We start from the raw sequence: 25128 nt of genomic DNA on the forward strand, positions 1-25128 counted from the left end.
TTCTATCTGCTTTAAAGGCTGGCCAGGACAGGGGGGGAAAAATAAAATAAAAAAAATTAAAAAAAACAATATTTCCGATTACAATATGAAGCGATACCGATGCGTGGAACATCACATGTGGGTAAAAAAGGTCGACTGACAACAGAGACAACAACGAGGCCGTAACGGCGCCGCTATGAGCTAACGAGTTGGCTAACGCTGGTGGTTCCAACACACTGAAGCCCAGTTGCGGCTGCGAGGAATAACACAGGACGTGACCACGTGTTTCCACGTAGGAGCCGCACTGGATGCCTCGACCCCGGCCAGTACTGGGCCAGTACGCCAGCCCAGCACTTTTTTACATCCATTTTCATTATAGGGAAAAACTCCATACTGATATCTACTGATACGACTTTTTTATGCCAATATCAGGCTGGTAATATCGGCAGGCTGATATTATGGGACATCCCTATTTGTAAAAAGTTATCCAATTAATCGACAGCTGTTTTGGTATTCGATGAATCGTTTTCTTTCCACTCATCTTAGTCATCCAGGAAAGCACACCTAAACAAGGCTGAATGCGCCTGGGAGGTGAGTCTCTTCACACAAACACTTTCCATTCTCCTTGCCTGATTGGACTGAGCAGCCAGGACGGAGACCAACAGCGCACCACTTCCTGTGTGTCAAGGTACGTTCCATTTCCTTTTCTATGGCAATCGTCACACTTGTTCATTTTTTTCCACACTTCTCACAAAACAAACAAACAAACAAGCCAATCAGTGATTGCTAAAGTTTTCTCAGTCAAGCAACCTTGAGATGAAGTTTGGACTTGCTTAGTTTGAGACAAGCTGTGTAATATTCCGGATATCCGCACGCAAACGACAAATCACATCAAATCTGTGCTGCTTTTTCTGATATCGGCGCGTGAGCGATGATGTGCGCCACACAGCAACAAGCTCAGAATGTCCGCAGCGTGGTATCATTTCCAGGCCTCACCACCAGGTCCCTCGTTTATCGCAGGGGACAGGTTCCCAAAATAGCCCGAATACGTGAAATCCGCCCTGCCTGTATATGTTTGAAGGCCGTAAAAGCCCCCACCATACACTCAATACACTTTTCTCAGACAGGCATGAACATTTTCTCAACTTTCTCTCTTGTTTAAACACTCAAAGTTCACATTTAGGTTGAATTTTGACGATCAACCTACAAGGTCGGACGCAAGAAACGGTGAAGTGACTCACGTGTATTTCACTCCCCGACCGCGCCCCTTCGTCCTGGCGCCGTTCGGCTGTGCTGTAGCGTTTTTGTATCCGTGTTAAAACATGTTGCTCCTGTCGTCCTATTTTCCTCCTCCCTGAACCGAAGATTCATTGATTCCGTAATGGCTTCCGTTAATGGTTGGCTTCTTCTTCTTCTTCTACTGTTGATTGGCAGTTAGCAAGCAGCTCACACGGCCAGCTAGTTTGCTAGCAATGACAACCACAACAGGAAACGGCACACGCTTTAGCAGCTGCACATCGCTCCAAACAGGAAACAGAAACCCAAAATAAGAGCACAAAACAGGAAACAATAAGAAAGCTAAGAAAAACCAAAACTTGACATAAAGCCCGGTTATGCGAGGGGGGAGTAAGGCGTTTTCCTTCAGTACTTCTAATCTGATATCACACCTAGGGAAGAATCACTTGACGTCGCACTCGCAGTGTTTGTCTTATTTTGCAGAAATAGTGTTTATTGTGAGATGCTTCCAGTTGAAGAAGCATCATGTGTTCATTCACCACATTAGTTGGAGGGAAGAGCTGCTGCTTCCCGCCAGTCACCTGACACTGCCGTTATCCAATAGAGTAGACATAATAAGAGAAAATAAGACATCAATAAGACTAATAAAGAATTCCTGGCTGCACCCCTGCCACTGGCTATATGACCGTAACGTCGCCTCATTTCAATAAACGGATATTTTCCTGACTGTACGTTACGAAGAGGACGTACATCTCTGGTCCATCAGTGGAGCTCCAGCAGGACTTCCAGGTAAGTGAGAGCACTCGACGAACCCGGTGGAGAAAGGCTGGTCATCTCGTCCGGTAAATTCAACTATTTTTCGGGTTATTAGTTTAGCCTGCACATGGCTGGCTTTTATGGTAATGGACACTGATGGGTGGCAGACGGATGGGAGCGTCGCTACCTTTGACTAATAATGGAACGTATTTAACCGTGCAAAAGCATGATTGAGTCCTTCATTTTTCAAAACACGTGATGGAGTGAAAATTCAAAGCGGGAAGCGGCGAGGGATTACTGTACATGAAAAAGGAAACGTTATCTTGCGCCTCTTGAAGCTCGTGTGACGTCACGTCTGGCTTTTTATTGCAGCTTTGCTACTCCGACTTGCACAACCACCACAATGTTCCACTTCAGGTTTCCCTCGACTTGCCTTCCCGATGACCGCAGCCGGTAAGTAATAAAGTGCCTGGTTAATTTGACGCAAGCTGGCGCTCATTCACAAACACTCATGATGACGACGCAAGCGGAGAAGAAGAGGAGATGAGAGCAAGAATGAACTCTGCTCGCATGCTCTTTGTGCCAAAGCCCACATTGTCATTTATTCATGCAGGAGAGGAAGGTCAGGTGGAGGTAGCGGCTGATCCCTCCAGTTATTCTTTCCTAATGACTTTTTCTTTTTTTTTTGGAGGAGATCCTGCTGCCTGTCCCTGGTAGAGTAATGAGACATTTCCAGCCAAGCACAATGACAGCGTCACTTTCTGCCGCTCCGCTGGGAGCTCTTGTTAGGGTGTTGAGCTGTAATTGCACTAGGTGTTGCTGACGAGGGGGGGTGGCACGCTGGCAAAAGGCTTGGTAGGCTCCAGTCAAAATATTCTCCACAGGAAATGTGAATATTTACATTTTGCAAGCACGGAGCAGGTGAATGGAGTTGTTTGATAGCATCAAATAACAACATTCTTTTATTTCCCTGAGCGTCATCCTTATCAAACTGTGAGAGAGTCCTGGGACCAATGATTGATTACTATTAAAGCTGTCAGCGGCCCACGCCGGCCCGGTCGTGTGACGGCTCCCCCAGCTGAGAATAGATCTGAGGAATGACAGCTGCTCCTCCCGCGGGACGCCGCCTCGCTCGCTGCTGCTAATTTGTGCCAAGCCCACGCCCTGCCGGGGCGAAAGCGCATCGTGCCACTGAAGCTCGGACACGCTTGTCACAATTAGTCAGTCCCCTCTGATTGAGACACGAGGACGAGGACGGCTTTCTGGTGTTTACTACATCGTGCTCAGAGGTGTTCTCCCTCTACAGCAGTAAATTCTCCTGCGTGACTCGGGAGTAGATAAAAAAACGACACGCCATCATCTCAATGCCAACCAGGAAGGAAACCTTTGAATGATTCATGGAGGAACATAAACAAAGTGCAGCTTGTACAGTAGATGTTACGCCCGACTTTCCACTCGGGGGGGTACATGTCAAACATGGGAGGTCTTGATGAAGGTAATTTGATCCCCAGTGAGCAAGGCTGTCAGTTAGAGCAGACTCCGCATCGCCTGAAGCGCTGTTTGCTTCGCTCACCCTGGTGAGGACACCTTGCCTGCTTGTCAATAATGGAGCATGGAGATGTGATGTCCACCTTCACATTGGATCTGTGGCATGCACGAGACCTGGCAGGACAGTCATTACCAGTCTGTTTGGTCTAGGGCGGGTACTGCGTGCCAGGCCTGTGTCTTGTTGGAAGTATGTCATGCTTATTTGAAGTGGAATGTGCGTTTAAATGTCCAATTCATTGTCATTTTTGAAGCTGTTCGCAATCACCATGCAAATCGCTAATGCTGTTTGCTAGCATATACACTACTGATCAAAATTTGAAAACCTGTGTAAAAATTACAAGAATTTGCATTTTGGGCCGTTGGAGGTTGGAAATAGAGCTAAAAATAACAAAAACATCTTGACAAAGCAATTTGTTGCAAACAAGCTTCTTCTTCTTCTCAGTTGTTGGCCTAATGATGTGATGCTGTGGCCATCAATACGCCTTCATCCCTCTCCTTAATGTCTTGAAGCCACGACATAGGAGGCCTGCCATGTCCTCTTCTTCCCTTGACTATGCCAGATGTTATCACCTTCTCCACTCCACCACGCCGCATCACGTGGCCCAAGTAATCCGACGTGCGCTGGTTGATGACTTCCGCCTATCTTATTTAGCACCCAGGTGCTTGTCCTCAGAATTCATCGGGAGCACGACATCTCGAAGGCATCCACCCTCTCAACATTAAAGTGAAATGGGCTGTTCATCAGCTGATCAAAAGACCACATCCTTTAAAAGCCAAAATCTCAGTAAAAATGTGGATTGAATGTGAGTTAGTGTCAGGCATTCACACTGTCATGATCTCTTGAAGGCAAAGGCAAAAAAGCTTTCTCTCTTTGAGGGGAAGCAAGGCCTCTTGCAGAACGCCATTGCTGCTGAGGTTGGACGCAGTAAGACAGTCACTTGAAACTTCTTCAAACATCCTGAGGGTTGTGGAACAAACAAGTCAAGTGGTAGACCCAAAAAAATGTCACTGGCCCGAAGACGGATAATCTGATTGGCTGTTTGCCAAGACCTCGGCCCAGATGAAGGTTGTTACTGGTGCCAAGGGAAGCCCAATAACCATCAGACGGCATCTGCGAGAGAAGGCTCTTAAGAACAAAAAGTGTCTTCAAAGGCCTCGTCTCCTTCAACACCACAAAACTGCCCGTTTGGAATTTGCATGAGAGCACCAAACATGGGACATTGACAGGTGGAAGAAAGTTTTATTCTCTGATGAGAAAAAAATGGAACCTTGACATGCCTGATGGCTTCCAACGTTACTGGCATGACAAGGAGATCCCACACAGCACAGTGGAGGGGGCACCATCATGATCCTTCAATGGAAGAGTGGAGCTTCAGGGTGTGCAGGGGCGTCAAACGGCAGCTGGCTATGTGGAGATGTTGCAGGGGGCATGACTGGCTTTTTCAACAGGACACAATGCCCGCCTGAAAAAGGACTTCTTCCCATTGAGAACCTTTGGAGGTGGATGGCAAGGGAAGTTTACAGAAATGGACAGTTCAGACAGTGGATGCCCTGCGTGAAGGCATCTTCAGTCCAGAACCCAAACAAAGACAGACCAAAGTCCCAGACCGAGACAGCTGCTCTTCCTCGCCTGCCAGTCTTTATTTTAAGTGATTGTCGCGTGTTCGTTGCCGTAGGACTACATGCTTTATTGTTTATTAACGACTACAGACACTTGGAGAAGTATGAGCTCACACGTACAGGACAAGTGAATATGCGATATAAACTACATTACCAACTTATGCTTGGACCACTTTGGCCTTCTCAGTTGTCCACAGGCCACACTTTAGTATCGCTGGTCGTGGTTCTGCACCCCAACCTCATGAGCGTCACTGGTAGGGGCCAGTACGCCAACATTGGCTTCAAACAGGCTAAATAAAGGCCGGATGCACCTTCGGTTTATTTCAATGGAATGAAAGTCATGCTGGCGTAAAATGAGTCAAATAACAGCAGACAGGCGGCCCACAGAATGCCGACTGACAGGCCAGCGCAGCAGCTCATCAAATCATGAGGCGGAAGTGAATCGGGAGAGAAAGATGCCACCTGGGTAACACAGAAATAGCTGGGGTGTGGAGTGGAAGCCATGAAGCTGTGACCTCAGTCTGGAGCCCCCCCTTGTTAATTGGCTGGATGCAGCAGATTAGAGAGCCCCTGGGTGATGGTTGCTAGGTTATAGATGGCAGACTTAGACACTTTCTCTTTGCTTTAAAGCTCTATTTGATTTTGTTTGCGTATTAAACTTGCATGTAAAAGACCAGAGGGTGCGAGTGATTAATAACACACAACATCACCACTCCAGCGCACAACATAAATATCCAAAATGGAAAGCCCACAGAGTGTAGAACCTTTTGTAAAGTCTTCCTGTGAGGTGGATGACAGTACAGTATATCCCTTTGAAGAAGCCATCTGGACAAAACCTCCCTACAGACATCATTCCGAGGGCCCGATCGATAATCCCAGAGAGGTTTTGGTCCAATCAATAAGAGCAAGCAAGTGTTTGTACACTCCAACAGAAGCATACGTCTGCGTTGGACAGCAGCAAGTGTCGATGCGTTGTTCCACCGCCGCACGTTTGGACTGGCTCAGCTAAACGGGTGCCGGGGAAGTTGCGGCGGCCGCCATATGGCGGCACCAGCCCTGTGATGGCACACGACTGTGCCAACGGAGCCACGCGGACTGTCAACACTGTTGGGAAACACTGGAACATGCCTGCTCATTCCGACGCATAAGTGGACCAAGGGAACCAAAATGCAGAATCGAGCTGTTTCTGTGCTTTTCCTCCATCATTCTCATCATCTGATTGAATGAGATGATACCGTAAATGCTCCAATTAATGACAAAGCAAATAACCGTCGGCGCTTCTAATAATCTAAAACACTGACAGCTGCGGCTGGAGGCGACCTTCCACAAGATGACAGTAGCTACTATTTATATGTACGTCTGCATGCGCTACAAAGTGTTGGTACCGCTACGCAGATGTTGGTGTGTGTTGTTGGCACTGAACTCGTCAGTGCTCAATGTCAACGCTGGCTGAGCAGTTTGCTCCTCAGCGTTATTACAACATTGGTTCTGTTACTGCTGTGTTGGGTTCATTACATTATATATTACATGATTTATTTTGTATCCTTTTAAAATAATAATACAAAAAATACCAGCCTCTGTCAAATAGTACGTGATCATGTGGTCAAAGAGAGCTTTGTTTTCCTTTTCATGTTCTCATGCACTCATGCACATTTTTTAAACATGTACTTGTTATAATATTTGATCATTTTCTCTTTTCTAATAATCAGAAAAAATAACAGCCTCTCTTAAATAAGTGATCATGTGGTCCAAGAGCTACAATTTTCCTTTCCACTTTCTCATGCACTCCAAATGATCAGTTAAAAAATGCACTTGTTATATCATTTTGAATGTTGTACTATATCATAATTGATCCAGTCCGGATCAATTATCCAGCCTCTCGCCCAAAGACAGCTGGGATAGGCTCCAGCATACCATTCTCATGCACGCCAAATCATAAGTAAAGGTTTTTTTAAATGTACTTGCTATAATAGTTATATTTTGTAATAATAATAAAAAATAGCAGCCTCTCTCCAATAATAAGTAATCATGTGGTCAAAGAGAGCTGTGTTTTCTTTTCCACTTTCTCATGCACTCTATAGCATTAACTTATAACAAATGAACTTGTCATTTTCTGTGTAATACATTTTCACCAGTGTCACTCCAATTATGAGGAATAAACGGCTATAATTAGAACATTTACAGGAAGTATGTTGTCAGTGCATGAACACAATCCAGGAGAAGAGACACAAAGAACGCGTCTGTCTCTTCAAATGAAGACTTTCATTTGTCAAAAGTGGCTTCCTGCCTCTCTGTCGTCATTGGTTCAGCATTTGGCCTTTTAAAGCTAACAAGCCAGCACTGGACGTGCACGTGAGGGGAAAAAATAAAACAATCAAAGCAGCGCTAAAACTGTCGACAGTTCAGCACCGCGGTTTGGTGCCACAAACGAGCCGCCGGCGTTCCGAAGCTTTCCTCCAGTGAGGAGAGCAACAAAGCGAGCTATTTTGCGCTGCTGTACTTTGCGCCGTCACTCTTGTGTCCTGTCACGGCGCTCGCCAAAGAGACCTCACGTAACGCTGCTGTTGTGGCCGCAGAGAGCAAAAGCGAGTGTGAGAAAGTTCTCTCTCCCGCGGGGACTCCCATCTCATGAAGGAAAATGATGAAATGTGGGAGAGACGTGTGTTTGGAAATCAGCTCGAGTGGGAGAACTAAGCTGCGGCTTTTTGAGGTCAGCGCCGTCAAATGAAACATTGATGATGAACTTTATTTACTGTATGTTTTATTAATAGCAGTCCTATTAATAAGAATATGAAAACAGCGGAGGCCTGCTGTGAGGCTCTCACCACAGCAGAGAGAGACAATAACAACACAATATTTCCCTCATGCCTCCCTGGTCCTCGTCCTCGTCCTCGTCCTCGTCCCGCTGCTGCTGAATAACTCCACCCATCCACCAAAGAGGGGGGTGGAGTCACATGCCTCAAAAAGACTCACAGGCTGCGTTTCCATGGAGATGTAGTCTGATACCAACATGACTCTTTGGCGATGTTCACAGTGCAGGTCACTTCCCGTTTCTTAGCTCGCATGACGTCTTTCATGTCACAGTCAGGCCTCATTCAAAATGTTCCTGTGGCAAATGAGCCTCCTGTAACGGATGATGTTTGAGTTGTGAGGTTGAACTGTGTGTGAATCAACTCGTGAGTCCAAACACATCACAGATTGAATACAACAGTCGATCAATCCAGGTGCGTCCCAGAAGGTAATCTGCACTCAGCTTGAAGCATTTTGTAGCTCAGAGCTGCAGGCTAAAAGCCTGAGAGGAGAGCCTGTGTGCTTCATCCGTGCAGAGAGACCGGGTGAGACCGTGCACGTGAAATGTACATCACACCACACTACACGTGTACCGCTTTCTCCCCTCTGACCTCCCTCCCTCCCTCACGCGGCGTCCTCTCCGCCTGCGTAACAAGAGGCATCACAGGGAATATCATTATCTAGAAATGAGCCACCCGCCACCTCGGTTCCCTCCATAAATTAGCGGGCCAGAAAAGAACAAAGCTTTCAAGGAACGCCAACGAGATATTCAAATCTTTCCAGCATTCTGCTGCTTGAGAGGCGCTAATGCTAATGGGCGCTTCACGCTGAGCTGCTGGAAGAATAGCACGGATGGATAGATTGCAATAGACTGGGCTAGGCGTCTACGGGTGATACATACAGCACACACACACATAAACTGCAATCCCAGCAGGGGGTGTGAGCTATAAAAATGGGTACCCTCCGTGTCAAGGCTGAGATACGAGCACGCCAACGTTGAAGGGTGTATTGCAGCCATACTGCACTGATGAGAGACAAACATCTGCTGTCATGTTTCCAAAATAAACATCATCTTTGTTCTCATAAAATACTCCTTTTGCTCCTCGTATTATCAGAACTTTATTCTCATTGAATGACATTATTCTTGTAATATTATGCCTTCATGCTTAACAAATGTTTTTTTCTTTTCTTTTCTTTTAATTCTATTACTTTATTCTTCTAAAATCCCGTTTTCCCCTTTATTATATATCTTGATTATTTTCCTCATATAATTGCAACTTTATTTTCATTAAATTATACATTTTCTGTAATATGATTTTATTTTAATATTTTTTTCTCATAATATTGGGTGTCTTTTTTTAAATTAATACAACAATTTTATTTTTGTAATATTTTGACTTTGCTCTCATAACTATGACTTGTTTTTTTTGAGGTACATTATTACAGTTTTTTTAATTATGACTTTTTCCTTGCAATACTCTGACTATACTTTCATAGCATTAGTACTTGTTTTGTAACATTAGTACTTGATTTTCATGATTCTTCTATTTAAGAATAGGACTGTGATCTCTCAATGAGCACTTTTTCCTGTTATCTGGATTTATTCTCCTTCTTGTTTCCACCTCCCATGGTGAGTTTTAAGTTAGACCGAGCTGTGCTTCCTGGCTTTTCTTTCTGATTCTGCTACTTTGCATTTTGGTGTGCTGTGCTGCCCAGCATGAGATCATTTATTGATTGCACCAGCCAACAATTCTCAGCCGGGCCATAAAACGGTTCCTGGAGGAGTCCACGTACAGGAAGTGACGACATCGCAATCTGATGAAGCACATGCGAGATAATGGCTTCTTTGTGAGAGGAACTAAACAAGCAATCGACTGAGTCAAAGCGAGAAAGTCCACGCTTGGACGCATCTCCCCATCTTTCCCCATCCTTCCCCATCCTTCCCCATCCTCCTCCATCCTCCTCCATCCGGTGGCAACATCTGGATTGTGACACGCTGGAGTTTGAAATCAGCAGCACACACGTTGGGGCAAGCGTAGGGAGCGTGCTGAATCTATTAAACATGGATTAGCACGGTAATCGTTGTTGTGGAGTTCAACGGTGGGGCAGAGGGCGAGCGGGGGGCTGCCAGGTGGCAGCATGGGATGGTGTCAACGCCACAGGGAGAGATGCGGAGTGAGCACGGCTCAAGCTGGCATATGGAACCACGTGTTGAATGAATGCAGTGCAGGAACGTGAGAGCGTTTAGGCTGTGTTGGTGTGGCCATGCATGAAGCCGGGGGGGCTCGCTGTGACACCACTGTGTCATCTAGATGTGAATTTTGGGTTAGCGATGCCACACAGCAGATGCGTCTCCCCTCACAAGTTGGCCGCTAAGCAGATGTTGCTGAGGAGGCAACAGCGTCTTGTAATGTATTATTGAAGGATTTCTGCTTTGGCGTAGATCAGGAAAAAGGTGGCTTTTGAAGAACTCGGCGTTCTCTTCTTGGGGTTCTCGTGAGGCACATGGACATCTCACCAACAGGGAAAAGTGAAGAAACTGGTGTAGGAAATGTAGCTGGAACTGCTGGAGTGTGTACGTGGGAATTGTGCGCTCCCATAAGATGTTTGATGGGCTTTTTAGTCTGTACGATATGTATCCAGGGGTGGCTACCCCAGCCCCACTTGGGGTGGTGGCTGTACAGACACCCGCGTCCAAACTGGAAGAGCAGTTGAAAAATTGCGAGAATGTACATTTTGCACTGTTGGATCTTAAGGAGGTTCAACATGCAAAAACAAGAAATGGGAGTGAGACAAAAAATGTTTTGAGTAGCAATTTATTGCAAACAAGCATCACAGTGAAACAGGCTGTTCATCAGCTGATCAAAAGTTTAAGGCCATAGCTCAAAACACCCCAAAACCCTAAATAAAATACAAATATCATTTTCAAAAAGTAATGAGTAACAGCGCCGTTCTTGTTAATCACCTGAAAAGTGGGTTGGGCGTGCTTGATGCCCATGTTCCCAGGAGGCTAGTAGGAATGCTGCTCCAGGTGGTGAAGATGGCTTCACGGAGGGCATCTCTGTCTGGAACTTTTTGATTGAAAAAGTCATCACCACACAGACGAGGGCCTTCAGTCATGAGGGATGCCCCCTGCAACATCGCCACCTAGCCATCTGCCGTTTGACACCCCTACACAAGCTGAAGCTCCATTGTTCCACTGAAGGACCATGATGATGGCTCCCCCTCCACTGTGCCGTGTGGAAAACATCTCAAGTGGGATATCCTTGTCATGCCAGTAACGTTGGAAGCCATCAGGACCATCAAGGTTCCATTTTTCTCATCAGAGAATAAAACTGAAACCACCTTTGTCCCATGTTTGCTGCTCTCATGCAAATTCCAAACGGCCAATTTTGTGGCGTTGAAGGAGACGAGGCCTTTGAAGACACAGATGCCGTCTGACGGTTGTCGGACTGCACTCGGCACCAACCTCCATTTGGACCGAAGATGGTACCGTGTCTTGATGGACAGCGAATGGCATCCTCCAGCTCACGGCCAGTCACATTTTTTTTCGGTCTGCCACTTGACCTTTTTGTTCCATGACCCTCAGGATCTTTGAAGAAGTTTGAAATGACTGATGAAAGGCGTGCTGCGAGAGGCCTTGCTCATGCAGCGCAACAATCCCACCGCGTCCAAAGAGAGAAAGCTTTTTTTGCCTTTGCCATCAAGAGATCATGACAGTGTGAATGCCTGACACTAAATCACAATCAATCCACATTTTTGCCAAGATTTTGTCTTTTAAAGGCTGTGCTCTTCAACTCTTGATCAGATGATGAACAGCTTTTTCACTTTCATGCTTGTTTGCAAGAAACTGTTTAATTTTTGTCTCACTGCCATTTCTTGTTTTGGCATGTTGAAGCTCTACTTAGAACCTCCTCAAGATCCAACAGTGCAAAATGTCAATTCTTGACATTTTTCAAATGGTCTTAAAATTGATCACTGATACCTCGTCATCAATTTCTTCCAAAAGGTCCGGCGAAAACCAAAAACGTACAAAAACCGAGGCATTTTTCGCTTTGAAAATAATGTAAATCCAATGAATCCATTCCAGACACCCCAAAATAAGAACCCAAAACACATTTTATAGAAACTAATGACAGTTTTACATGCAGAAAATAATGTGAAATATTTATAAATGACAAATGGATGGAACTTATTGTTGATGCGGGCTTCCTGTACATCCTGGCGAGACTGAATTCAATTAACTTTAATTCAATTCAATGTTTCTCCCCTTCTTTATCTAATTGCCGGGACTCACAACTTTCTTTGGGCCCCATGGTGAGTTATTTAGCATTTGTATTTAATCAAAGAAAAAATGCACAGACAGTGGGTCATAAATGTGTTGCATAAGTTGTGTGGGCACTCTGCCTCGCGGGACAATACACTACAGGGCAAACAGGCAACAGTCATCACTCCCTCACTCTAATGGAGTGTTTCACAAATGAATGAATGAATGAATAAATGATCGCTGTTTGTCATTGTGAGTGTGGTACTGTACTCTACACTGGCCACTAGGTGTCAGTAATTGTTCGGTGAGACAGGCACTCGGGTTTGCTAGGGAACACGTTTACTGTGACACTGCTCGAGCAGCAGTTTTCTTTACTCTTATTATGTCTACTGTATTGGGTAAAACTAGTGCAAGGCCACAGGCAGACGCTACAGGAGTTTGAAGTCCAGGACCACAAGGCTGGCAAACAGCTTTTACCCACAGGCCATCAGGCTTCTCAACAAAGCACTCACACACGCCGCACGCAACACACACACACACTCATAGCACTTTATTTATTTATTTATTTATTTATTTGTATTATTTATCTGTATTAATGTCTCTTCTGTTGTTGTTGCTTAATTTATTGGTATTTATGTTTCTTATGTTCTTATTCATTTTGTCCCTTATTCTTTATGTCCAATATGTCTTATTTTCTCTGATGATATCTAGTATATTGGGTAATACTAATATAAATATGGCAATATGGGTGTTATTTCATGTCTTGAGGGCTCTCATAATGTTAAAACCTGCATTTAGAAGGTTTTTCTATGTTAAAACTAAAAAAATCCATTCATCAATTTTCTATGCCGCTTATCCTAATTAGGGTCACAGGGGTATGCTGGAGCCTATCCCAGCTGACTTTGGGCAAGAGGCGGGATACACCCTGGACTGGTCACCAGCCAATGGCAGGGCACATATAGACAACCAACCATTCACATGCAACCATTGATACAAACAACCAACTATTCATACCTATGGACCATTTAGAGTCTCCAATGAAGCTAACATGCATGTTTTTGGAATGTGGGAGGAAACCGGAGTACCCAGAAAACCCCCCCACACACGGGGAGAACATGCAAACTCCACACAGAAATGCCCAAGCGGAGATTGGAACCCGGGTCTTCCTGATCTCCTGACTGTGCGGCCAACATGCTAACCACTCAGCCATCCTCTATAAAAATATTCCAATCATTAATATTGAATCCTAATTTGCGGAAATGTACTTATCGCGGCTGGGTCTGGAACCACCTAACCGTGATAAACGAGGTATGATTGTAGTTGATGACATGAAACATTGTACGTAGATGTCAGGTGGGGAAACAAAACAACAAGACAAAAACAACAACACGAGCCGCAAGAACAGAAGACCTGCTCCAGACCAACAGATGTGCCCTAAAGTATGTGAGACACCAAAACCCAAACTGTCCCTTGCTTTCATTCTCAAACCAGCAAGATCCACAGCGATGTCCAGTCATTTCTGGCTGACCTTTTGATTTGAAATGTGCTTTAAGAGACAGGAGATGGAAAGAGTACTGTCATTTCCTGTTAGCTTCAGATAAAGTGCTCAATGAAGTCACTGTCATCTGCTGCAAAGAAGAGTTCCTGCAGGATTTTGGCAAAGGTGGTGCTGGTTTGGACACCTGAGTGTTAGGTTTCCAGCAGTGACTTCTGACAAGAGCGCTCCGTGCCCCGAAGCTTCAAACTGCTCACGTCGAACACCTTGCTTTCCGAGAAATCAAACAGAGCGCAGGAACAGGCTGTCAGAAATGGAGCAATAGCGTTTGAGGGAATAATTGCAGGATGAGCGTGAGATCTGGTATTTCAGAGGAGCATAAAGCTGTTTTCTTGGAAAGATTAGAGAAAGCCTGACTTTGAAGTGCTCCAGCTCGTATCTCCCGACTGTGCCTGATGTCAACACAGGAAATAACATTATGGATTTCCCCCCACAAGTGATCAAGCTTGACTGCACGGAAAGCCTCAAAGGCCAACATCTTTGAAGGATGCTCGGCGGTGGCAGCTTAACCTGTTCTTCTGACGAGCACACTTTGACAGATATATCAACCTACAGCGGCAATATAGCCCAGAAATTGGGGCTGACAGACGGAAACACGTTTAGGATGAAACTGAACGGCGTCCTTGCTGCTGGCCATACCAACACGGCATTAATAACAAGCGAGCTTCATCACTCCACCTGGAGAGTCTTATCGTCTCCCTCCCTCGGGAATGCCGCTCCATCCAGAGAGACGAGGATCATTTTCACAGAGTTGTCTCTGCTGCTCGCTCCCTCCGTCATCTCTTAGGCCTTTCATCCTTCTCATTCTCTTCATATTCCCTCCACTTTCCCGCATATGAACGTCTCGTACATGCGCGCCATCGGGAATCTGCTCCCACGAGAGAGCACCGAAGAGTCAAGCACCACTTAAGGTTAATACGTTCAATTTCCATGCTTGAGACCAAAGCGACTGACGAGAGATGAGACTTTTTATGGAGCCTTGAGGGGCTGAGCTCGTCTGGATCTTCCTCTCAGCTAGCGTCCGGTGTTGTCAGCTTCAGTAAGCCGCAGCTCTGTTTGCTTCCTGCTATGATCGAATGACCGTCTGACATCTGCACTGAAGGCTGAAGGCATTACTTGATTAATCCTTTGAGGGGAATGAAGAGCAGGAGAATGAGCTTTCTGTTGTTGTGGTAATTGCATTTGTCAAACAACAGTTAAATACATTGGAACCTCGGTCAGCGTCTGCCCTGGTTAGCATATTTTTCAGTTAATGTAAAAAATGTATGCCACAATTTTGCCTGGGTTAGCATGCATTCTCCGGTTAGCGTACAATATCTTGCGTGTCTTGTCGTGTTGTTAAGACACTGTGTGAGTACAACTGTGTTGTCAATGATTTTTTTTAATGACAAAACGTCCTTCCTTGTTAGCATTCTATTAGCTAGCTTACAAAATGGCAACCGGAACCGGAGGATACGTCTATTACGTCTATGATGTCATCGGCGGTTGACTCTCAAATATGGTAACACAGGACACGATTTTATAGTTTTACAGGGATAAAACAAATGTAAATGCATATCAATGATGAATGAAAGGGAGAATTGAACATTTAAAGTTACTTTTACCTTCACTGAAGACACTTCCCAAAGACACGATACGGCAGCGAGATCAACCGCCACCATCTTCCTGTTTTCACTCACGTAAGACCCGACACCTTAAGTGTTGATTTGTCCCTTTCATTCATCATTTCTACATATTTATATGCATTTCCAATTGTTTTCTGCATGTAAAACTCTAATTGTTGTTTTGTGTCAACATTTTCAGCTTTCTGGAACGGATGAATTGGATTTACATGATCTCTTCTGGGAAAAATGGATTCGGTTAAGGTCCGCTTTGGTGACAGTCGGACCCTCTGGAACGCATGAATGACGCTACCCAAGGTTTCTTGTGTTGTATCATCTTGCTGGATTCATTCTGCATTGCGTTATGACGCTTTATGACATCAATGACAAAAAGTACCACCTTGTACTTGTTAATGTATGAAAACACAACACAATGTCCTGGAGTGGTACTTTGCATTCATGGAGACACACAAACGAAGTGTCAAAATTAAGGCCTATTTAGAGCAGGGGTGTCAAACTCAATCGCACAGGGCATTTCTGAATATCTTATTTGTGTTCATTTATTCCTGCTTGACGTTTGTGTTTTCTGTCTCCGAGCCAGTGAATGTATCCTGACAGCTGCGGAAATATGACTATGGTTGTTTTGGCGTGGTTGTTGGTTTCAATAAAGTGATTGTTGATCGCTATCCTCGCAACATCCGGGCAAAAGCTACAGTATATACTTTGTATCAACACAAAAACATCACAATCCACAAGATGTGGAACCCGGAAGAGTTTGCAGCTGTGAAATGGGCGCGTTTCCCAGCATGCTTTGCTCTGGTCTGGACTGTCTTATGTCTCGTTCAGGTGTTATATTGCACACACAGGGTGCAATAGTTCCAGTGGTGTCATTAAGTGACAGTATTGTTACTTTGAGTCTGAATCTGGCACCCTGGTTGAATGCTTGTGCAGCTCGTGCTACATACTGCATAAGGCTGTGGCCATTTTTAGAGCAGATCGTTGCAAGCCTTTTATTTGTTGATGTCTGTGATCCCGGTCAACTCACTGCTATTTTCCAAACACTTCCGCGGGCCGGATGAAATTGCTGCTGAGTTTGATACGTATGCTCTCCAGCAGGGGTCTCAAACACAATTCACCTGGGGGCTGCTGGAGGTAGAGTCTGAGTGAGGCTGGGCCGCATCAAGTATCGGGAGTTGGGCTGGGAATGTCGGGGTACCTCACGATACGACACACGATACATGGCTCACAATAGCAATAATATCTTGATACAGTAATAGGGCCAATCAAATCAATAAATACATAATTTCACAGTTTATATTTTGCTGCATTCAGCTGGGATAGGCTCCAGCTTACCCGTGACCCTAGTGAAGACAAGCGGTATAGAAAATGGGTTTTTTAAGTGACTCACTCACTGTTAGTTCAGTGTAGGCTTCCGTGTGCATCCTACAAGCGACATTGGCTTGTCGCACGCCGTGTTACAGTAACCTTTGAAGACAAGTCACGGGCCGCAAAATGTGACTCGGCGGGCCGCAAATGACCCACGGGCCGCAAGTTTGAGACCCCTGCTGTACAGTATCTTGAGTACCTGAATATATTTCTGTTCTAAATAAATGCAATTGTAAATATTTCAAGGGAATTAAACAGGCTAGCCGCCAAAGGACCCAGCGTCAAACACTCACAGCGCATAAATAAATAAATGGACTTGCTAAACGGTCTGTTGCAGGCAGTCCAAAGTGTACAGTGACTGTAGCATACCCTACTACCGCATAGGATAGGATATGATAGGACAGCATAGCATTGCATTGCTTTTATTTTGTTCCTTCCACTTCCTTCTACTTGGTGTTAACTTCCAACCCTTGACTCCTGTTAGAGGGTGCTGCGGAGCGCAAACAAAATTACTGGTTTTAGTTTGCAGGAGGAGGATGAAGACCACGATGAATGACTTTTCTGGTAAGCTACTGTTTAACTAGCCGTGTTACACGCACTGTTCGGCACGGTTTGGAAAAAAAACACTTATTTCATCAAAAGTTTAAAAAATCGTTTTGTGTGCTGAATATGTTATGACGTGGACACCTGCGGCTTACAAACAGGTGCTGCCTACTTATGTACAAATCTTTTTTTCTCTTTAAATTGAGTAGGTGCGGCTTATATACCAGTGTGCTCTATTGTCCGGAAATGACGGTACTAGAAATGAAGATCGGACAGCAACCGTGACGTTGAGCCACGCCACCATGCACAGAATAAAAGGAATGTTACATGTGATGTTAAATGTGAAGTGTGTAACATTCATTTCGACCAATAGGGGGCGACATTGAAAGTGTCCATTCATTTTCAATGGGAGAAATGTCACAGAAAATATGGAATGATGGAAAATTGGGACTTGCTGTCTGCCACGGCCTCTTTCCTTGAGTGGAGTCGTTTCCTTTTTGTTACTCTGTCTAGCTTTTTTTTCCATCATTGGTGCTTCTTAATGATCTGGACTTGCATTACGTTCGTTGAGCCTTACTTTCATTCCCTGTTGGTTTCAACTTTGTTCTTTTTCGCTGCGTGTGAGCTTGTTTATTGTTTATTGAAGACTCCATTGATTGAAGCCGCTGCCATAGGGGGCTAACGCTTAACCAAATCATATGTGAACATAACACAGACAACACACCACAGGCCACCCTTGAACAACATAATCATGTTTACGCATGGTTGATGTCGCTTTCAAGGAATTGCAAGAACCTATAAAGACAAAGGTCACTGAATTTCGGAATGTGACCACATATCTCATTAAAAACAAGGAGAAAAGGTCCCAAAAGTCGAAGCAGTGTCACACGAGATGCCAACCGATGGTGTATTCAAACACATTACATCAAAGCTAACATAGACTTCATTGCTGTTTTTACATCCGGTGCTACCAACTCGTTCCAAGTTAGAGATTTTTTCAATTGTACAACAAAATGTCTATATTTTTCACAATTCCAAATTACACTGCATAAAAATTGTCATAAATTTTTGTTCGGCACGAATGAAGTACTTGGTGGTCATGGCTGCTGGTATTCAGAGAGGCGACCAACAATTTACGTTCATGTTGTTATTACGATAGCTATCCTTGAATGTAGAGCCTAACGTTAAACTTTGCCAAATTGCTATCCTTAGCTGAGAGCAAACATAAATGTGTGGTATGTGTGAAAGCTGGAGAAGGCAGGTTATACAGTAGTCCCTCGCCACCTGCTGCTCCACTCTATCACAGTTTTTCACAAATATATTAATCAAAAACCCATGCTTTTTCGTGGTTAAATTTGGCCTGTAATTAGTCCAAAATATGCATATTTAAGCAATTTTGATGTCATGTATGCCAAAATGAAGAATTTACAAGCACAGGCATGGCTAAATGAAGTAAACTACAACTATAAGGCACTCAGATGACGCAATCAAAGACGATGTGATGATATGTAGCATTCTACACTGGTCACAAGTGTCAGTAGTGTCACTCTAATGTATAGCACCAGACTTGATTGCCGGAACAACAGGCCTTTATTGCAGGTTTGAATGATCTCGCAACAGGCACAACAATCCCCAACATGGGCTACGCCAAGAAACAACTCAGCTGTGTCAACAAGTTGTATTCTGTTGTTATGTATACTATATTGTCTGCTATAGGGGTGTTATTTCATGTCTAGAGGGCTCTAATAATGTTAAAAGATGTATTTAGAAAGTTGTGCACAGGTTTTCCATGCTGTAACTATGAAAACATTCCATTTCCAAATAAGAAATCCTATTTTGCAGAAATTCACCAATCATGGTCGGGTCTGGAACCGTTTAATTGTGATAAACGAGGGATTACTGTAATGCTAGCAAGTACGGTGCGTTTGCCCTACATACAGTTTTGGCATAGTCCTTTTAACACTGTTTAACTTATCTTTTTACACTTGTACGTATTTGCAAGTGTAGACATCGTGTGAACAAGTCAAGTGAAGAAGTGAGTTAAGAACGAATCAGTCGTCCTGGCTTCCGTGTGAGTCATCATCTGTCCTCCACGATTGCTCTTGATCCACTCCTCTGTCTCGTCCAGCCTGCCATCACCAGCAAAGAGCTGCAGGGTCTAGCAGCGGCACTTGGACTCCTTGGCGACCCAAGCACGCTTTAATGATATTAATCCTCTGTACATTAACAAAAGACTCATGGAGGATTGCGCCTCTTAGAAAGTCTTCAAGCAGGACCGGGCTGTTGTTTCTGGTGCTGCTTAGCTGCTCAGTGTTTACTTTCATCCTGGGTTGCAATATTCTTATAGTGAAGGGGGGTGCATGCATGCCAGCTTAGATTGACCACAGTCAGACTGGAGGGTTCACCAGCAGGCTACAACTGCAGGACTGACCTACATTTCAAACCCCCCTCCCCACACACACACACACACACACACACACACACACACACACATTTATGCTGCCGGAAAATCCTCTGAAACAACATCTGGAGTGAACCCAGGACACTGAAAATTCCCGCTAGGAACCTGGAGCCCGTGCAGGAATGCATTGAGGGATGTAAACAGTGACGGTGATTAGCGGGATGTGCCTCTCAGATACACAAATGCAAACACAAAGACACTGAAAATACACACCACAATCACTCTCATTCAAGCCTTTTAACTTCCATTTTAGCCTAAAAAACACTTTGCAAAGATGGCCCTGCTGCTTTGCCTGTTTGTGGGCCTGCTTTTCAATTTAAAGTACAATTTAAGGCAAAGATGCATTGTGGTTAAAGAGTGAAAACATGAATAATTGTCTACCACATTTGCACTAATATTAGATATTTTTTCAAGCCGATACCGATCCTTCCTGCTTCTCAAGACCAATACGGATAACTTATGTAGATCTATCATTTTTACAAATTTACATTTAACTGTTGTTTGTGCACACCTGGCGATGAGAACAACTCAAACAAAGTTGGATTTGTCCTAACCAAACATCAAGACATCACTACTATCAACAAAACATGGAAAACAGCAGCTCAGAAGTGCAAACCGTGGCTCCAAGTATCCTCAACTATGCTAAAGGGCTGGTCATCCAGCAGCTTCATTTCCATGATGAAATCACAGCTTGCTTTAGCCTTTCTCCACTGTTCAAACACTGCAGTGATAGGAACAAGCCCCGGGCCTCGAAGCAATGCTGGCATTTCAGGTGGATGATAAAGTTTGATGTGTTGAAGCTCTCTCTTTCCCCTCACTGCGGAATGTTTGCAGAGCATTTGGCCAAATGTCTTCCTCTGAAACAGTGAGAAGTTCCTCAGAATGACGTCATAATTTGTCATATTGGCCCGATAATTATCTACTACTACATATGAAGTTGTTCACTTCTGAGCTTGCCATTCAAAATGATAATTGAAATCTCTCTATCTCACAAGCACACACACACACACACACACACATCAAAATACAACTACGACTGTGGATGGTTGTGCAGATTACAGGCATGCTAAACAATTCACTGCTGTCCTTGAAATCTTTGGTCTAACTCAGCATGTGACTGAGCCCACCCAGAGCGGAGGGCACACTCTTGATTTGATCATGACTAATGGTGTTGCTAGACACCAGCTAGACACCTACAGCTGGCGTTTCAGCCTTTCATCCACATGGCAACGGCGTTCTAGGTGCCCTGAAACGGTATTTTAGGAAAATGGCTTCCAGGGTGGGAACATCTGATAACGCTGTCTTGTCGTTGCCTTGTGGACAAGCAATCTGCTACTTTCTGAAAACGATGACGTCACCGCCCTGTCGCCATCCCCTGACCAGAAGTGAGTGGTTGCGTACTGCTGCCGAAAAGCCAACATAACATGTCGACTGGCATGAATCCCAGTCGAGATTCTTCTCATTTTTTTTTTGTCTTACACTCCAAAGGGACGCACAGAAGTAATTCTACTTTGTTGTAAGTCTACACAAGCCGGACAAGCGGAAGACAACAGACCATGTGCGCATGTGTTCTTTCTTTCGTCTGTTTACAGTGCCGCATGTAGGGGGGCCTTCAATATTAAATTGTATTCAGCAAGCAATATGTTCCCATGTGGATGTGACTATTTACTGATACCACACTGTCCATCCATCTTCTTCCACTTATCTGGGTCCGAGTCACGGGGGCAGTAGTCTCAGTGGGGAAGGCCAGACTTCCCAGTACCCGGCCACCCCTTCCCTTCCAGTCCCATCAAGGCGTTCCCAGGCCAACTATCTCTCCATTGTGTCCTAGGTCTGCCCCGGGGCCCTGTCCTGTCTGGGCAGGCCCAGAACACCCTCACCAGGGAGGCGTCCCGGAAGCATCCGGACTAGATGCCCGATCCACCTCAACTGGCCCCTCTCCATGTGAAGGAGCAGCGGCCCTACTCTGACCCCCTCCCGGATGACCGAGCTCCTCACCCCATCTCTTCAGTTCAGAGTTGAGTTTTAGCTTGGCGTGGGTTACGCCCGCAACTGTGGCCCGCGTTGGGCTCATTGTGCCAAACCTGCAATAAAGGCCTGATGTTCCGGCCATCAAGTCTGACGCTTGTGTGTGTCACCCAACATAACAGTGACATTACTGACACCTAGTGGCCAGTGTAGAATACTACATATCACAACATCTTTGAATGTCCTATATTTGTATTTTTCTTCATTTAGCCATTTTTATGCTTGAAAATGCTCAATTTAGGCAAAGAATACGTACAATTTGCTTTAATAGGCGTGTTTTTAAACTAATAATTGACTGTAATCAATCAGAAAACAGCGGTGATTTATTAAATCATATATTTCTGAGAAGCCGCGATAGAGTGAAGCTGCAAAGCGGCGAGGGATGACTGTGTTGTGAAATGAAGGTTTGTAAGTCTCTTGTAAAGACAGGTGTGTACTTCATGTATTCTTCATGCATCTTCCGTGTACCTCATGTGTGGTTTCTCCACCTCACAAACACATAAATCAAGTGTGCATAAATGAGTTCAACAAATTCCCATCAAATTAGCTTCTAGGGTGCCAATGGTGCACGTTTGACACGCACAGCAGTCGCCTTTGTGTTGCCATGGCGACACCTGTCATCGGCGCACGGATGCAGGTGGGTGTGCGAAGGTGAAGGTGGCGACTCTGCTTGACTGACAGGCGCATTAAAGACGCGCGCGCACTCTCAGGCGGGTGCGGTTGAGGCGTGACGCGCGCTGGCAGCCACTTCTTAATGACACAGGGATGCAGCCAGCTCGTGTTATTTTAGCTTCCACGAGCCACAAGGAGAGAGCAGACGCAAGGCCAGCGAAGGCGTGATGCATGGTCCAATAAAGAGCGAGCGGACCGGAGCGCTCCGTGAATGGATCCTGGCTAAGTGGAGGAGAATGAAGCTAATATACCAGCGAGACACTTCCACCGTGCCCTTGATACATCTCACTGCTCCATCACTGCGCCACTTTGGAACTGCTGCATATCCACCAAAAACATGCACTATATAATTCTTCTTTGGCTCTTCTACGGTCATGAATGACATCAGCGTGCCTCCCGAGACCTCAGTTCAGCGAGCATCAAAAAGTTAAATCGAGTTTTCTTTTTGTTTTTGTTTGTTGGCTGGCTTTTGCTGTGACCCGCATATGTGCCGTCACTTAGCAAAGCTAAAACACACGCTTTCAAGCTTTACTGCTTACTATGGTTAAAAGCAGGAAGAGTGAGGAGCATTGTAAGGCAGTCTTAGAATCTTCGACTATTTGTTTACGAGTCTGATTCGACTATCAATCTTGCAGTCAAATCATAAGAAAATGTCATGTGATCAGGATTGTACCATTCTGATTGCAGCTGTTGAGCATACATTTTTACAGAGAACGTCTTTGTTTTTGACATAAATAGCCTATGTTGATACAATATCAGCCTCATTTGTGTTATTCAAGAATGAAAATGACGTGTGTGTTTAACAGAAGACCTGTGCTTACTCAGCATGGCGGTGCGTGCATCTTTCAGGTTTGCAGTTTTGGAGTTATGACTTTGCTCATACCAGGTGTGGTTTATCATCTTACACTCAAGAGCTTCTGGAGCTTTTTATCACCAATCTTTGATCCGCACCTGCCACCTCCAGAGTACCGGAGTCTACACACACCACCCAGCCAGGCACAAGTGTGCTCGCATGCGGCATAGAAAACGTGAACATAGGCGAGGAAGGCGCGGAGGAATACGAGCTGAGCTCAAGCTAACACCACACAGACTGTCCTTACCAAGCACGTTCCTTGCTAATGTGCGGTCTTTAGTGAATGAAACGGACGAGTTAGGACTCCACATCACCCACAGCAGACTTGTGGACTGCAATGTCAGAATTTTCACCGGCATTAAACAGCAGACAACCGTCTGAGTATGAATTAAATTTGCCAAAAAAGTACAAATGACATGAAGGAAAATCGGAGGCTCGCAAGGCGCACACTGGACACCAGCTGGCTGTGCTCGATGAACTGTAACCGGGCTGCACCAGTACTGCAGTTGCGTTCTGTTAAGAATGAAATATTTAGTACTGAAACATATTTGCGCTTGTGCATAACAGAGAGTTAACACACTATCACAAGACCTTTCACTTGGGACAAATCCAGACTCATAGTTGACATGATGAGTCACACTCCTGTCTCCTGCCAGGGACGCTCAGCCACCCGGCCAATACCGGCAGAACCCACATCAGACCGATACACCAACAATTCAAACAGTTAACAAAAGTTTCCTGATCATCGGGACTGCCTCCACAGAAGGTTTATGACACGTGTCAAACTCGGGCCCGGGGGCAAAATCCAGCCCCCGCTGCAATTTCATCCAGCCCGGCAAACTGTTTGCAAAACAGCATTGAGATGCCCCGCCTCCCGGACGTTTTCCAACAAAGTGCTTACAGCGATGTACGTAATTAAGCCATGCCTCCGGTATGAACTATCCTTATGCAGTTGAATTTTACAAGTGGAAACAACAACATATACAGCACCAAACTCACAACCATTCTTAATAAGGGCGCCGGATTCTGACCAAAAGTCAAAATAATTGAACTGTACATGACGAAAACGGAACGGAGATAAAAGGTATGTAGGCTGCTTACTCATCTAGTGGCCTGGATGATGGGGGCATGCCCTGCCTGGCATGCTGACAACTTCAAACGGGCATCTGTGTGTGCGCGCCGACGATGCATATGAGTGTGCTTCAGTCCCAATTACGTTGGCTAGAAGGACGAGAAGGTTTTAAGGTTTTTAATACTTTCAATATGCAGAAATATACAAGTGTTGAAAATTTCAGGATAAGTCATAAGAAAGATACAAAGTTGGGGGGCGGGGTGGGCGGTAAACTTTAAGACCTTTCATGATCGTATTCAAGATATTTTAAGATTTAATTTGAATTTTACACATTTTAATGCCTTAAATTCAAATTATTCAAATTTTGACTTTTTAATACCCCGCTATGGAGCCCCCAAGGGGACAAGGATTAAAAAAAAAAAAGTAAAAACTTGAGAGATCTTGCAAAACTGTTTAGGTTAAGAGCATTGTACTTCTGTACTTCCGTGTTCAGACTGAATGTTTGTGTTGAAGAGCAGCACATTCGTAGAGTCTCCAGGATTGTTTCCTTTCAGGACAAGCAGTGCACGCAAGTGAAAGAATCCCGTGTGCGGCTAATCAGCGTACCAGTGCTCGCAGACATGTGCTTCCAGCAACACCAGCTGGGGCTGCATTGGAACATTGTACTTTCAAAAGACGAGGCAAATATGTTGCTTTAGTTACAGTATGACTTTCTACCTCGACATTTGTGCAGCAAGGGATGCGCAAATGCTGAAGGTGGA

At 44.9% G+C, this 25128-nt stretch overlaps 1 protein-coding gene across 9 annotated transcripts in view; it reads right to left on the reverse strand.

Annotated features, from left to right (window-relative positions):
• Nucleotides 1-25128, reverse strand: part of LOC129185407 (thrombospondin type-1 domain-containing protein 7A-like) — a 160007-nt gene that overhangs the window by 114151 nt on the left and 20728 nt on the right. The gene's annotated exons all lie outside the window — the stretch shown is intronic.

Source organism: Dunckerocampus dactyliophorus, chromosome 7, assembly GCF_027744805.1.
Source record: "Dunckerocampus dactyliophorus isolate RoL2022-P2 chromosome 7, RoL_Ddac_1.1, whole genome shotgun sequence".
NCBI classification, from domain to species: Eukaryota; Metazoa; Chordata; class Actinopteri; order Syngnathiformes; family Syngnathidae; genus Dunckerocampus; species Dunckerocampus dactyliophorus.